The 15,275-nt window shown below is 38.4% G+C and overlaps 1 long non-coding RNA gene across 1 annotated transcript in view; it reads right to left on the bottom strand.

Moving 5' to 3' along the window:
- Positions 1 to 6,498: 6,498 nt before the first annotated feature.
- Positions 6,499 to 15,275, bottom strand: part of LOC127511016 (uncharacterized) — a 250,904-nt gene continuing 242,127 nt past the window's right edge. The window contains exon 4 of the long non-coding RNA XR_007929801.1: positions 6,499 to 7,728. This is a non-coding gene — a long non-coding RNA (uncharacterized LOC127511016). The remainder of the gene's footprint in view (positions 7,729 to 15,275) is intronic.

The following is a 15,275-nucleotide window of genomic DNA, read 5'->3' as shown; positions in this document are numbered from 1 at the left end:
TTTCAAAAAACATGAAGACGTCACATCATCACAGATTATTAAGCGTGCTGACAGCTTAATTGCTGATTTTTAGGAGGGCTGAGATAAAAGAAAGGGGTCTGGCACTGCAGTCCACATGTGGAAATCAGCTTCAGATTCTCTTCTCGGCTAATGGACTTTATAAAAGCTCTGATTTTTCAACTAACCTCTCTCTGTGTCTCTCATTGCTTAGAGTGTGCTGTTGGCCAGGTGAGCACACTTCTGCGCACTGCACTTCAGACGTGCTTTACACTGATGAACAAAGTGAGGGCTGTGAGTCACACACGCTTTCAGCTTGTTAACACACAGGCATACACACTGTATTTCACCTCTCACAAAGAACTACCACATAACTGCTCTTATTGTCTATCTCACTTCTATGTTTTCAATCTGTCTCACCTCACCATCTCTGTCTGAAAACTAGAATTCTTTATATATACAGTAAATGTGATGTTGTTAAAGATGATGTATGCAAGTATTCAATGTTCTCTTTCAATCCCTTTAATGTGCAGAGAGGACTAACTAAGCCATCCATAGTGTGTAACATTACAAAATGGCTAACAGGTGTGTCTTCTTGAGAAGTTTTTGTTTCCAAACACCAACAAGGTGAATCTCACAGGGAAACATCCAGGTCATGTCACTTGAAAAAGTATGCAAATTATATAGAATAAACAATAAAATCTAATTTAAAGGATTAGTTCACTTTAAAATGAAAATTACCCCAAGCTTTACTTACACTCAAGACATCCTAGGTGTATATGACTTCTTTCTGATGAACACAATCAGAGTTATATTAATAAATATCCTGATGCATCCAAGCTTTATAATGGCAGTGAATGGGACCAACAAGTATGAAACTGAAGAAAGTGCACCCATCAAAGCAAAACGTACTCCACACGGCTCCGTTTAATTTCATGTTAAGCGTTTTCCTTCCATAGAAAATGCTTAACGTGGCTTAATGTGCTAAGACAGTGATATTAAAAGACCAAACTCAGTAAACATCATACTAATAAACCATACTATGTACAACAAAGCAGATGAGCACAAAATATGAACGCAATGTGTTTAATTACGTTAAGTGTTTTCCTCCCATTATAACCATTATAAAGAAAATGCTTAATGTCGCTTAATGTAGCCTACAATGTGATATTAAAAGATCCAATTCTGCACAAACCAATTTTTCTGTATAGTATGCTTTATTAGCACAGTGTTTACTAAGTTTGGTCTTTTAATGTCACTGGCTTAGTACATTAAGTCACGTTAAGCATTTTCTTTATGGGAGGAAAACACTTAACGTGTAATTAAACATGTGGCGTTCATATTCTGGGCTCATCTGCTTTTCTGTACATAGTATGCTTTATTAGTAAGGTGTTTAGTAAGTTTGGTTTGTTAATAACACTGTCTTAGTAAATTAAGCCACGTTAAGCATTTTACGTTAAGCATTTTCACGTTAGGCGTTTTAGAATGTCCCAGGCCTTCTGAATCTAAGAAATGCATTTGTATAAGAAAAATATCCATATTTAACAAGTTCTAAAGTAAAATATCTAGCTTCCGCCAGACCGCCTTCCAAATTCAACTTGGGAAGAAAGCGTAACTTACGTCACGTCAGTTAAACTTTTTTTGTAAGTTGAATATGGAAAGGCGTAGGACGTAGCGTAAGCGTTTTGAACTGCGAGAGGCATTACACTTTCCTAATACGTTGAATACGGAAGGCGGTCTGGTGTAAGCTAGATATTTTACTTTATAACTTAAATATGGATATTTTTTCTTACACAAATTCATCGCTTTGCTTCAGAAGGCATTTATTAACCCCCCAGAGCCATTTGGAGTATGCTTTGCTTTGGATGGATGCACTTTCTTGATCTTCATTCTCTTTGGTCCCATTTACTGGATGCCTCAGGATATTTATTAATATAACTCCGATTGTGATTCATAACAAATTCATATACACATGATGGCTTGAGGGTGAGTAAAGCTTGGGGTAATTTTCATTTTAAAGTGAACTAATCCTTTAAGACATTTTGTGAAAATTTATTTCTCTCCAAAATAATTTATTTTGTTTAATATTATTTTTTTTAAATCAAACTAACACAATAATATACAAATAAAAAGGTATCATTGCTTGCAAAACTGCATAAATAAATAAATATTATTTATTTTTCTTACATCTTATTTTTCTCTACTGATTTTCAGGTGAAAAAAAAAAAAAATATATATATATATATATATATATATATATATATATATTATATTCTTGCCAGTTTTTGTCATATTTACCAAAACATTCTATTAAACACAGCTGTGCCACATCTTCCAAGCCACAGCTCAAATATTATGTAATTTACTATGCTTTTTCATTGCACTTATCCAAAATAATGTGCACATTTAGATAAAAAAATATGTATTTACCACATTTCTGCTGTTCAAATGTTCCAGTCAATAAATTGCACTCATTTAACTGTTCATTTTATTTTCATTCACTGTCATTTTAATGTGGTCTTTTTTATAGGCATACTTTTTTTTTTTTTTTTTTATTGGCAGTTTATTTTCACATATTGTTCTCACAACTGTGTGCTCCAATCTATATAATCAGCAAAAACTCTTCCCACAAAGCAATAAACCATGTATAATGCCCCCTAGCTGCCAGAGCAATAAACTTTATCATCAAGTATAGTTAAAGCTGAAGTGTAAAGCCCAACTAGTGTCACTAAATGGAATTGCAAAAATAATGATTATTTAAGAAGGTTTCCCCGAGCACGGCCTCCGTCTGCCATTGGTTGGACAAACTTATAGGCCCGCCCCAAACTCACACCATTGGCTGAGTCACTGTTGCTGTGTCAAGCAGGTCGGATTGTGAAAAGCGCTTTGAAAAAGAGCTTTGAAAGTGCCACAGAGCTACAGTTTTTGAGTGGTTTACTTATACTATGCATACCACGCTAAGACAAAATAAAGACTTTAACATCCAAAAAAATACACACTTCACCTTTAAAGAGCACTGACTGCAATTAAACCACAATAGCAGCAATTAAAAAAAAGTATATTTCTGCAGAAAAACAGATCACGTGTAATTTTTTCCGATCCGAGTAACCTTTAAGTAAAGCAGCCTGCTGTTGTTCGTTTCGAGAGAGGAGATAGGTAACCTTTTCTGATATCCTAATCTGATATTTGAGGATGGATGAACGTAATACTTTGTCTACTACAAATAAAGTTCACGCTCCTTCCTTTGAGAATATCCTGCTGATAAAATGACAGCAGTCGCTCTATAATACTCACACACACACACATTTCTGTACAAAAGCAACACGCTTAGGTGTGAGGATTCAACTTATGAAGACAATGAGGCGTGGAAGCATTAATGTCTGTGTGTGTGTGTGTTGCTGTAGGCTGCGTGTATGAGGCTCAGCTGGTGAGATGCTGACAGGAGCAACGCAGGCAAGAAGAGGGTGACCCAGAAAGCAGAAAAAAGAGGTAGAAAGACAGAGTGATATTTTTAGATACCAGGATAATGATGAGAATTCTTCTGAGAGAATGAGCGAGAATGATAGAGACCCTTGTACTCTTCCAACCTATCACCCTATTGTAATATTCCTACCTTACAGGTGTTTTCCAATTTTTCACACATATTTTCTTTGATCAACTAGTCAACTATACAATAGGGCTGTTCAGTCAAGCCGGCTAATTTGCAATTGGCTAGGCTAACAACTTTGTTTCGTTTTACAACATAAATTGCATACTGGTGTACATCAAATGTGAATTTTGAAGCTGTTGCTAACTAGTTTCTACAAATAAGCTACAAGTGTGTGAATTAATGCTGCGTTCACGTCCTGTCGTAATTACTGTAGGCTTAAGATGACAACACGTGGCATTCTTTTCGGAACTCTTTATGTCCATGGACTGGGATATTGTGTTTCTATGGCGACACTATCAACACCTAAAAGAATCTGCAGCAGTCAGGTGGTACAGCAGTCACATGGTACAAGTAGGAGCTCTCAGAAAAGTTCCATCTTAAAAGCTGTAATTATGTGCTCTACAAGGACATGAACGCTTTTTACATGTTGAAATCTCAAAATTACAGTAATTTCAACACAGCGTGAACACACCTTAACATGCCTGATGAAACGGACAACCGTTGTAGTCCTTGTGTAGCATTATTCTAGCAACTTATGTTTTTAAAGCACAAATCAACTTTTGAAATTAAGGTTTAAGGTGTGATGTCATATGTGATCTGTGATTGTGCCTTATTTTACTTCCTGTCCTAAATGCCATTATAGTCCTTTGTAGTTTTTTTTCCCTTGATTGTCTTCCTCAAGTGTGTCTTGCTAACTTGTTATCTTGCTAAGCATGTTTACTAGGGCTGGGACAATAAATCGTTGAATCGCGAATCAAGAAACGATTCTTGATCAATTCTAAGTTTTTCCGAATCCATCCCAATTCTCTCTCAAATCGATTCTGAGCTTAGTTTTTAACAGCAGATGGCACTACGCACTTTAGAATCAGCCGTACTCTGCTCTCTTCCAATTCATTACACACACCACTTGAACCTTCTCTAAAATAATCATTCATAAAGTTTGAAAAGGTTGAAGCGAATTACAAGGGTGTTTGTAGTGGGCTGTTTACATTAATCTTGTTAAAAACTAGCCTAGAATGCAATCTGCTGTTAAAAACTAAGCTCAGAATCGATTCAAGAGAGAATCGCAATGCATTCGGAAAATCTCAGAATCGATCCACGAATCGAGATGAATCGATTTATTCTCCCAGCTCTATTGTTTACCCCTGTGTATATAAAGCTCTTGTGTTTCTCTTGTTGCATTGTCAGTTGTTCAATGTAATGGTTGCCGTTCTCTTCATGGTTTTGTTCCTTTGGTCATTGCGTTCTTTGTTTACTTCAATACTATATTTAAAAAAAAAACCCTGCATTTAATTTCTTGCCACTGTCTGCTTTCTCCTGCTCTCGCACACTACAGAACAACTGACCAACATAATGGATCTTGCAGGGGTTAGTTTTCTCCTTCGCTATGGTGAGCGTTCCCTCGAGGACCACACTTGTAAGTTGATGGACTTAGCATACCAGAAGGATTTTCCGGATGGTTGGACTTAACAATGGACTTAATGAACCATTATGCACACAACTAGCTTCGGCAGTTGCAGAGCTTGAGCTGCCACGGACACCATCGGCCACTACCATACCAGCCACTGGATCTGTCTTGGGCGCATAAGAATGGAATCCAGCATGGTGGATCCACTGCTGATGTTGGTGCAAGCAGCCAGCATCTCAAGCTCAGCACTCTCAAGCCCAGCGGCATCACCGCTCTAAAGCCCGGCAGCCTCAGTGCTCCCTAGCCCGGAGATCTCAAGTCCGGTGGTCCGGTGTGGTGGTCTCCTGCTCCTCCAGTACTGCCGTGGAGGTCTCCTGCTCTACCGTGGTGGTCACCAGCTTCGTTGGCATCACCTTGGTCACAAACTCTGCCCTGCTCTGGCCACCTGCTCTGCCTGCTCCGGCCTGTCTCCCTGCTATGCCTCAGTCTCCAGGCCCTCTTCCACTCCACAGGCCTGGCCCTCCATCCCTCCCCCATTCCACCTTTGCTCCACCATGTGGAGTGTCTGGAATCTGCTCCTTAAGTGTTGGGGGCTCTGTCATGTGTGCTCTGTGTTTGTCCCTAGACTTTTATGTTACTTCCTGTCCTCAGTGCCATGCTGTAGTCCTTTGTAGTCTTTTACGTTGATTGTCTTCCCCAGGTGTGTCTTGTTAAATCGTTATTTTGTTAAGCTTCTTTACCCCTCTGTATATAAAGCCCTTGTGTTTCTCTTGTTGCTTTGTTGGTTGTTGAATGTAATGTTTGCCATTGCTGTTGACTGTAAGTAACGTTGCACCTACATGTTAACTAACTCTCATTAGCGAATTAGAGTATTAATAGACCGTCTGCTTTATCTCTGCTAACACTTTATTTTGATGGTCCGTAACAGATATTATACTGACTATATGTAACTTTGTAAGTACATGTCAAATTATTTGACTAACCCAAAACCTACCCCTAACAGTTTACTAATACTCTACTAATACTCTAATGAGAGTTAGTTGATACACTATATTGCCAAAAGTATTGGGACACCCCTCCAAATCATTGAATTCAGGTGTTTCAATCACTTCCATGGCCAAAGGTGTTTAAAATCAAGCACCTAGGCATGCAGACTACTTCTACAAACATTTGTGAAAGAATGGGTCACTCTCAGGAGCTCAGTGAATTCAAGTGTGGTACCGTGATAGGTTGCCACCTGTGCAATAAGTCCATTCATGAAATTTCCTCACTACTACATATTCCACGGTCAACTGTTAGCAGTATCATAACAAACTGGAAGCAATTGGGAACAACAGCAACTCAGCCACGAAGTGGTAGGCCATGTAAAATCACAGAGCGGGGTCAGCGCATGCTGAGGCGCACAGTGCACAGAAGTCGCCAACTTTCTGCAGAGTCAATAGCTACAGACCTCCAGACTTCGTGTGGCCTTCAGATTAGCTCAAGAACAGTACGTAGAGAGCTTCATGGAATGGGTTTCCATGGCTGAGCAGCTGCATCCAAGCTTTACATCACCAAGTGCAATGCAAAGCGTCGGATGCAGTGGTGTAAAGCATGCCGCCACTGGACTCTAGAGCAGTGGAAATGTGTTCTCTGGAGTGACGAATCAGGCAATCCGATGGACGAGTCTGGGTTTGGCGGTTGCCAGGAGAACGGTACTTGCCTGACTGCATTGTGCCAAGTGTAAAGTTTAGTGGAGGGGGGTTATGGTGTGGGGTTGTTTTTCAGGGGTTGGGCTCGGCCCCTTAGTTCCAGTGAAAGGAACTCTTAATGCTTCAGCATACCAAGACATTCTGGACAATTTCATGCTCCCAACTTTGTGGGAACAGTTTGAAGGTGGCTCCTTCCTGTTCCAACATGACTGCGCACCAGTGCACAAAGCAAGGTCCATAAAGACATGGATGAGCGAGTTTGGTGTGGAGGAACTTGACTGGCCTGCACAGAGTCCTGACCTCACCCCGATAGAACATCTTTGGGATGAATTAGAGCGGAGACTGTGAGCCAGGCCTTCTCGCCAACATCACTGCCTGACCTCACAAATGCGCTTCTAGAAGAATGGTCAAAAATTCCCATAAACACACTTGTGGAAAGCCTTCCCAGAAGAGTTGAAGCTGTAATAGCTGCAAAGGGTGGACCAACTCCATATTAAACCCTACAGATTAAGAATGGGATGTCATTAAAGTTCATGTGCAAAACTTTTGGCAATATAGTGTATGTACAGTAGGTGCAATGTTGCTTACAGTCAACAGAATGTCTAAAGGGGACCATTAAAATATAGTATAACCAGACCTTTTTTGCACTCCATTGACTTTCAAAACATGGACAAAAATTGTTCTTAAAATATTTTCTCTTGTGTTCCGCAGAAAGTCATACAGGAAGGTGAGTAAAAAATGACATATTTTCATTTTTGGGCGAACTTTCACTTCAAACAAGTTCATGTTCTAAGCTTCAATTCCAAGTGGATTTAAACGGCAAAAAGGGTTTTATTACCACAGGGGTCAGTAACATCCACTCTGTCCACCCCTCAACACACTTCCTGGTCCCTCTTAAGCCAAGTCATGTAGGGCAGTGGACCACGCCAACATCTGACAGCACAGGGGTGCCCTGCCAGAGTGGATGAGTCAGTCGGCAGAACCTTGGAAAAAAAAGAAAAGAAAAAAAAAACAGAGTTACATAGAGGGAGAGTATGTTGGGGTCTGGGCCAAGCCCAGCTGGAGGACATAAAAAAATGGAGGGAAAAGTCGAGAGGAAAAGTGGAAATGGAGGGTAACCAAGAAAAAAACAGGCCAACTGAAAGATAACCCCCCTTCCACCCAAACTCGGAGTTTAACAAGCAGCACGAGGTGAAGAATGCAAATTGGACTACTGTATGGAATGTTAGGCTTGCGTCATGTGATCGCTCAGACAAACCCAAGAAAGCTCTCTTGAGCTCAACCAACTCACCAATCAAAAGCCTCTATTGTCAACATATCAACCAGCACTAGCCGTGCTAACGTCAGCGCAGTCTCATTTTGGCGTATCACCACAGGGGTTAAAGCTGAGCAAGCGGATGAATGGATGGATAGAGGAAGAAGTGTTTTCTTTCATCCAACTGTTTTGGGGGGCAGATGCATTCAGATGTGTGCAGTTGATGGCTCACAAGGCCAAGTGTGCGAGTGTGTGCGTTGATCTTTATTCCCATGAGTTCAGTCGACGTGCATAAATTTAACATATCCCTGAAGTCAGCAACAACAGACTGGAAGAATGATAGGAGGAAGAAAAGAAAAAGAATGACGGACTGATAGATGGAGGAACAAAGGGCAAGATTTCATCTGAGATCCGCAGAGGGGAGGAATAGTGATGGACTTGTGAGAGACTGACAAAGCACACATTTAGAGAGAGAGAGAGAGAGAGAGAGAGAGAGAGAGAGAGAGAGAGAGAGAGAGAGAGAGAGAGAGAGAGAATTCATATTCATGTTCAGAGCCTATTTCTCAAAAAAAAAAAAAAAAAGGAAAAAAAAAAGAAAATAAAGAGAAAGACGACTAATTAAATATAATCCTGTATATGTTATATTTAAGCAATAAGGTAAAAGAGACTGACCATGTTCACAACATGATCTCAGATACCTTGTATAAAAAATGTGCATAAATGTGCAACAAAATAATAAAAAATAATATTATTGATATTATTATATAATATAAAAAGTCAATTTCATTCTTTTAAGAGCTTGTCAAAAATAAAAGACAATGGATCTTTTTGTCCCATTAAATTCTGCTGAAATTTGCCTAATGTTAGTGCATCTTTACTCAGATTATATGATTGGTGGTAAGTTTTAATAGGCAGACAAATATTTATTTATTTTATTTTTTAAATTAAGAGAAACATAAGATGAGAATTCTCATCTCATGAGAATTGTATCTGTTTAATAACTGTGGAATTTTGCATATGTGGTATATGTGGTTCATGTAAAAATGTATGATTTGTATAAAAAAAAAAAAAAAAGTATATGAAGCTTATATGATCCCTAACCCAACCTCTAAAACTGATACGTACAGATTTGGTTATACATTTTCATACGAATTTGCGACAAATCAAAATACTGTAGTTGTGAACTGTCGCAAGACTGTGGTAGTTTTAATGAATTACACTCTAAGGATATTACCATACATAGTTACTTGTACCTATTTTATTTAAAAGTTAATTTTATAAAATGTGAGTGGTGATTTCTCACGCAAAACTAGCTGCTATAATGCTACGAGGTTGTAAGTGGTTGTCAGGGCGTTGCTAAGGTGTTTTTTTGCATATTTTAATGTGGTTTCTAGGGTGTTAAGGGTGGTTGCCTGCTGGATCAAAACAAAATAGCTCCACATCTCTATGATATTCTTGCCTCTAGATATGGTTCGGGTCTCTCCTTCGATGTGAGTCTAAGAGTTTTTTTTTTTTTTTTTTTACCTGTTTTATCTTCTTTTTATTGTTGCGTAACAGCCTTCACTGACCTCACACACACACACACACACACTCATTCTGTTAAAACAACTTATAATCCATGAGAAAAACGTTCAAAAGACATGCAGAGAAAGCGCTAGAAGTTTTAGCACAGCTAGCCAAACGCCCCAACAGAGCATTGCTCATCTACAAGGCTAGCACTAAATAAAAGAAAAACTCAGCCTTTCTTTACCTTTTATTTCAAGTTTCTCTCTGTTTTTAAACCTCTGATGTAAAATCTCTGTTTCATCCCATTCAAGCCTGAATCGCTGTTCTTAAGCTTGTGTCCACATGCGCGCACACACACACACACACACACACACACACACACCTCTGTCTTTAATCCAATCATTTTCACTATCACAGTGAAATTGACTTCAAGAGAGACGGATGTATAAAGGCTGTCCTCCTACACACAGGGATCCGCATGAACATACGCACACAAATACGCACACATGCGCGGAGAGACCTGTTTAACAACAGGCCTCATTATCCCGTGGTGACAGCCATTTCAGATGCTGCGCTCCCATGCAGAAAACCAGCAGTTTGTGAGAGGCTGTGTATTCTTGCAGTGGGTAGTTCTCTGAGCATGCTTACACACACACGCTAGCGCGCACAAACACACAAGTACACACTTGACAGCAGCTGTTTTCTGTTCAGGTTTTGGCAACCCTGGAAACATTCCTTTGTGGGCTATGTTGGCACACCATCGCACACAAGCAAACAAGAGTGGGCAGGGATGCACATGTGTGCACACACAAACACACATATAATAATATTCCATCTCCCTCACGTATCGTCAGTACATGCTATGCCCTTATAATCGCCATTGTGAGGTTTGAACCACACATGAGACACACACACACATACAATTAAACAGGGATTACCAGCTAAAGCTCCTGAATACAACACACATTTAATTAACATTCACACAATAGCCAGGGCAAACAACGCTGCACCTGTGACAGAAACCATAGACTCTCTAAAATCAGTCAATTCATGCTGTGTCTCTCGGCGTTAACACACACACACAGATATTTTTCTAGCTAATTAATGCATATAAAAAAGTTATTCCACTGAAATATGAAGGACGGGCGAATGTAAAAGTAAATAAGAATATAACAATATAAATATGCTAAATATGTCAACTTGACCTAAACAATGACAGATGGCGGGAATGTTGTGGAAACGACTCCACTTGGATAATATGTATATGGGTCAATAATACATAATATGGTCATATACATAATATGTATATGGGTCAATAATGTGACGGGTCATTTTTTTTGTCCAAAGGCCTTAATAATAATAAAAAACAAAGATATGACATTCAAAGTATGTAAGGTAGTACAACTAGATCTCTTTTATTGAATCCAAAAGGTTTTAATTATATTTTGCTACATTTAAAGGTATTTTAAAGATTCTGAATTGTCAAAAGGTCATTCGGTTTAACCGTCCAAAGGCCAATACAGCCATTTCATTTGTGATTAAAATATCTTAAAATGTAATAAATGTATATATTTTTTTATTCTGGCATGGTTCTATATCATATATCAACATAGTGCAAAATGGTATTAAAATTATGTGTAGAAGTCGTTGGTTTGTTATGAGAAAGAATGTCCGGAAAAATTAATTTAATTGATGTCATTCGGAGTAACCGAAAAAAGGGACCATTTTGGATCAAGTCAAGCGGTCACTATCACGTGACAGGATGTGACATCATTCAGACACCTGTAAAGGACCACATGGTCATGAAGCAAAGTAACTAACTCTCTTTTAACTATTTGAAAAATTCATGTTTTCACTTGCTCATACGCATGTCTTGAAAAATCAGGTCATTCGGTACAACCGCTATAAAACATGGAAAATGTTGTAATATTTTAAAAACTTGTACTAAATATAAAATGTTTGATTGTCCTTTTGTTAGGTAGCTAGCAAGCTAACTAGCTAGCTAGATATCAGCCTGTTAGCACTGTTTGAAAATATCATCATTCGGTATAACCAAAAGTTCCATTCAGTAAAATCAAAATTTTGGTTAAACCAAATGACTTTTTTGGTGACAAATTTTGTCCATCTTGTAAAAAATGACAAAGGCAGTGTTAATTAATTATAAAAACCACATAATCTCATTTTTAACACTTAATAAAACATCAAAATTAATTATCTCCATTATGTTTTTTTTTTACACTTTTAAAAACCTTATTCGTCAATGACCCATATAAATTCAGTTGTCATGAAAGCTAAACATCACATACAGTACCAGTGAAACATGCTGATGACCTGATGATGATGGTAGAGATGTTACTACTTCTTTCCTTAAAGTTGGAATTTATAAATTATTTATTTTTCACAAAATAAAATAGCTGTTAGAATGTTACTTTTCCATATTGGTAATTTATTGTCAATACTGTCATGACGCTACATTGCTAATGCTAATCCTATAGCTTCTTATTAGTAAACTCTTTGTTAGCAGAAAAATATAAATATAAAATTTAAAATATATAGACTAAAAAATAAATATATAGACTCAAAGGTTCAAAACCCTTTTTACAGCTATAACTCAGCAGAATGGATCTAGTTAACATGCTAATAAGTGCCTCAAACCCACTGACCTGGCAAACTTAAACCCAGTGATTATTTCTTCCTCCAAAGTGCTCATTTTATCCACCTGGTACCTTGTAAACATGACTTGGTTTCCAGGCGAGATTGCCAGATTGTGAAAGGACTCTCCAGTTTTGTGTCAGACAGTTAGTGAACGGTCTGTGGGCGTTTTGTGGGCGTGCCGTCGGAGGCTGAGACTGGCACATGCACTTGACATGGCAACCCACTGCTGTGAGCTGTCAGTCAGACATGGTTAATAAACCCAACTAGAAATGTTTCATGGTGAATATCAGAGGTGCCATAGATCATTTCCGCAACCATCCAATACCTGTGGATCGGATGATAGCAGGCAGAATCACATCTGGAAACAATTATGTCTTATTTCAAACTCAAAAACTCATACATTAATCTAAATTAATTTAATTTATGATGTTCGGAGTCAGCTTCTAAGCTGTAAAAAAAAATCTTGTCGTGTTTTTTTACGAAAAAAAAAAAAAAAAAGCTGTGGTTGCCAGAATAATCCTGCAAAAATACAGTGAAAATGTAAACATATTTACAAAACAACCTGTAACAATGAATCACAATGAATTCTGGGAAACAGTTTATGGCTTTTCACTGTAAATTATAACATGATTTGTTCTTTTTATACTTCCAAAAAAACATGCATTTAACAGTATTTTACTGTAAAATTACATGGAAGTTTAGGTCAGATCTATTACAGCTTTTGCTCGTATATAATAAAGGAACTTACTGTTAACCAATTAACAGATTTTTACTATCGCATTTTTACAGTCTTTTAAAGTTTTTTTTTTTTTTTTTTTACAGTGTACTGCACAAGTTGTAGGAAGAGTTTATTGTAGATTATGAAATAGATGTTATATTTCAGTCTCTTAGTTAGAGTGGAGTTCTGCTGTAATGCCCTTAAGCTAAGCACTTAACCAAAGGGTGCTCAGAGGATGCTGGGTCAGATCACCCTCTTCCCTGATCTGTCTTGAGGAGGATTTTGTCAGAGAGATACTGCTTGCGGTTCCTATTTCCTGCTTTAGAACTGTTTAGTAAAACTAATAGATCAGCACAGATGGGTTGAGATCATTGGATGCCAATCAAGAAGATTTACTTAAACGTGCCAATGGAATATGTCATAATTATAGGGAATGTTGACAGGAAGATGATTTATCTTGCTTAAAAAAAAAAAAAAAAAAAAAAAAAAAAAAAGTCAAATGCAGGTTAATGCAACAAATGTGTTTCATAGTTAAGGTGCATGGTTGCAAAAACCAAAGTGGCTAGAGTGGTTTGAATTTTGACCTGTGACAATATATTTCAAATATCATGAAACCAGTAGCGGTCAAAGTACAGAAATCCTGCACTCCAGCAAAAATAGGTTCAATGTAGTTCTACATAGAACCCTAGGGCTCTTTACTCAATTGTAAAGAACTCTTTATGCCAAAAAAGTATATAAGGAGAACTGTCTTAAATGATTGAATAAGACTTTCATGTTTATTTTCCTACTGATAAATTATGTTTATGAGCTGTTTAATACAGAAAATGTAATAATAATAAAAAAAATAAATAAAATAAAACAAAATTAATTAAAATCCATAACATGATTCATGATGGGAACTTCAACTCATAAAAGGTTCTATATATGAGGTGCTTGACAGAATCCTTTAAAATTCCATATACAGTAGAACCCTTTCTTTTAAGAGTGTGTATTTGAGCTGAATTACAGATACTGTGATGAAATATCACTCCTGTAAAAAATAATGGTCTCATGTCCGGTGGTCTCAAGTCCCATGCTCCCAAGTACAAGTCTGGTGGTGCCGGAGGTCATCCCACTGTCCATGGTGCTTCTGATAGTGGCCACCACTATTCTGTGTGTGTGGGCCGCACCACAGCTCCTCCCGGGGTGGCACCTTCCGCCACAGCTCCCTCTTAGCAATCTGCTTGCCATACCCTGGCCATGGAGGCCGTCCATGAACTAACTGTGCTCCATGCCACAGAGGCCATCCATGTCTGATCTGCCATTCCCTCCTGATCTCTGGTGAGGATGTCATCTCCTCTTCTGGCTCCACATTGGTGGTCTTCATCTCCATTGGCTCCACCATGGCCACCTGATCCTACTTGGTCTTGTCCACTGCTCCACAATCCAGGCCCACTTCCACTTCGCGGGGATGCCCTCCATCACCCCCCCTTGTCTGCCTCTGCTCCACCACCATCCTGACCTTTTGTTAGTTTTGTTTTGGTGTTGTGTTTGGGTGTCAGGAACCGCCCATAGAGCAGAGGATATGTCACATATTTTTATGTCATTTATATGTCATCTCATTTTTTGTAACTTTTGTACTAGTGACATAAATAATAATCTCAAGTTTTACTGGGTTTTACACGATTGTTCGATTCTTTTGTAGCACGGTTTTGGTGAAGTGTACTGAAAACAAACATTGTCATGTGTACCTTACATCTCACTGCTACTTACAGATGGTTTAGAGAACAGTTGCCCCTTGTCGTTTCAAAGAATAGTACAATGGCAAGCGGGTCAAGTATAAACACCTCGTCAGTCAGTGAAGGCTTGTGGCGCAGAGCTAGGCGAAAGTAACAATAACAATAAGGCATAATGATTCATCATGATTCATCACTTTCGTGTCTCGATTTATTCAATTTGAAACAATGGGAATTATGTTTTTCTGAAAAATAGTGGAGAAAATAGTAAGACATCATGCACTGAAATGATGGCTCTTGTTTAAAGGTGCAGTGTGTAAATTTTTAGCGGCATCTAGCGGTGAGGTTGCGAATTGCTCAGTCCACCGCTCACCCTTCCCTTTCGAAGCACATAGAGAACCTTCAGTGGTACTACTACTACTACTACTACTACTACTACTACTACTACTTCTTCATGCATATTCAACGTAGTAACTAGGGCTGGGACGATACATTAATTCTCGATTGATACAATGAATCTGGATTTGATCCTGATATTTTCTCTCTCTAATCGATTCTGAGCTTAGTTTTAACAGCAGATGGTGCTCTAGGCTAGTTTTTAACCACACACTCTCAAACGCTCACGAAGAAGACTGCTGGACAGAGCATGTGAGTTTGGATGAGGCATGTAAGTGGTTAAAT

This window comes from Ctenopharyngodon idella, chromosome 4 (genome assembly GCF_019924925.1).
Source record: "Ctenopharyngodon idella isolate HZGC_01 chromosome 4, HZGC01, whole genome shotgun sequence".
NCBI lineage: Eukaryota > Metazoa > Chordata > Actinopteri > Cypriniformes > Xenocyprididae > Ctenopharyngodon > Ctenopharyngodon idella.
Note: the sequence above shows the minus strand (reverse complement) of the source record. Positions and strands in the feature narration are given on the sequence as shown.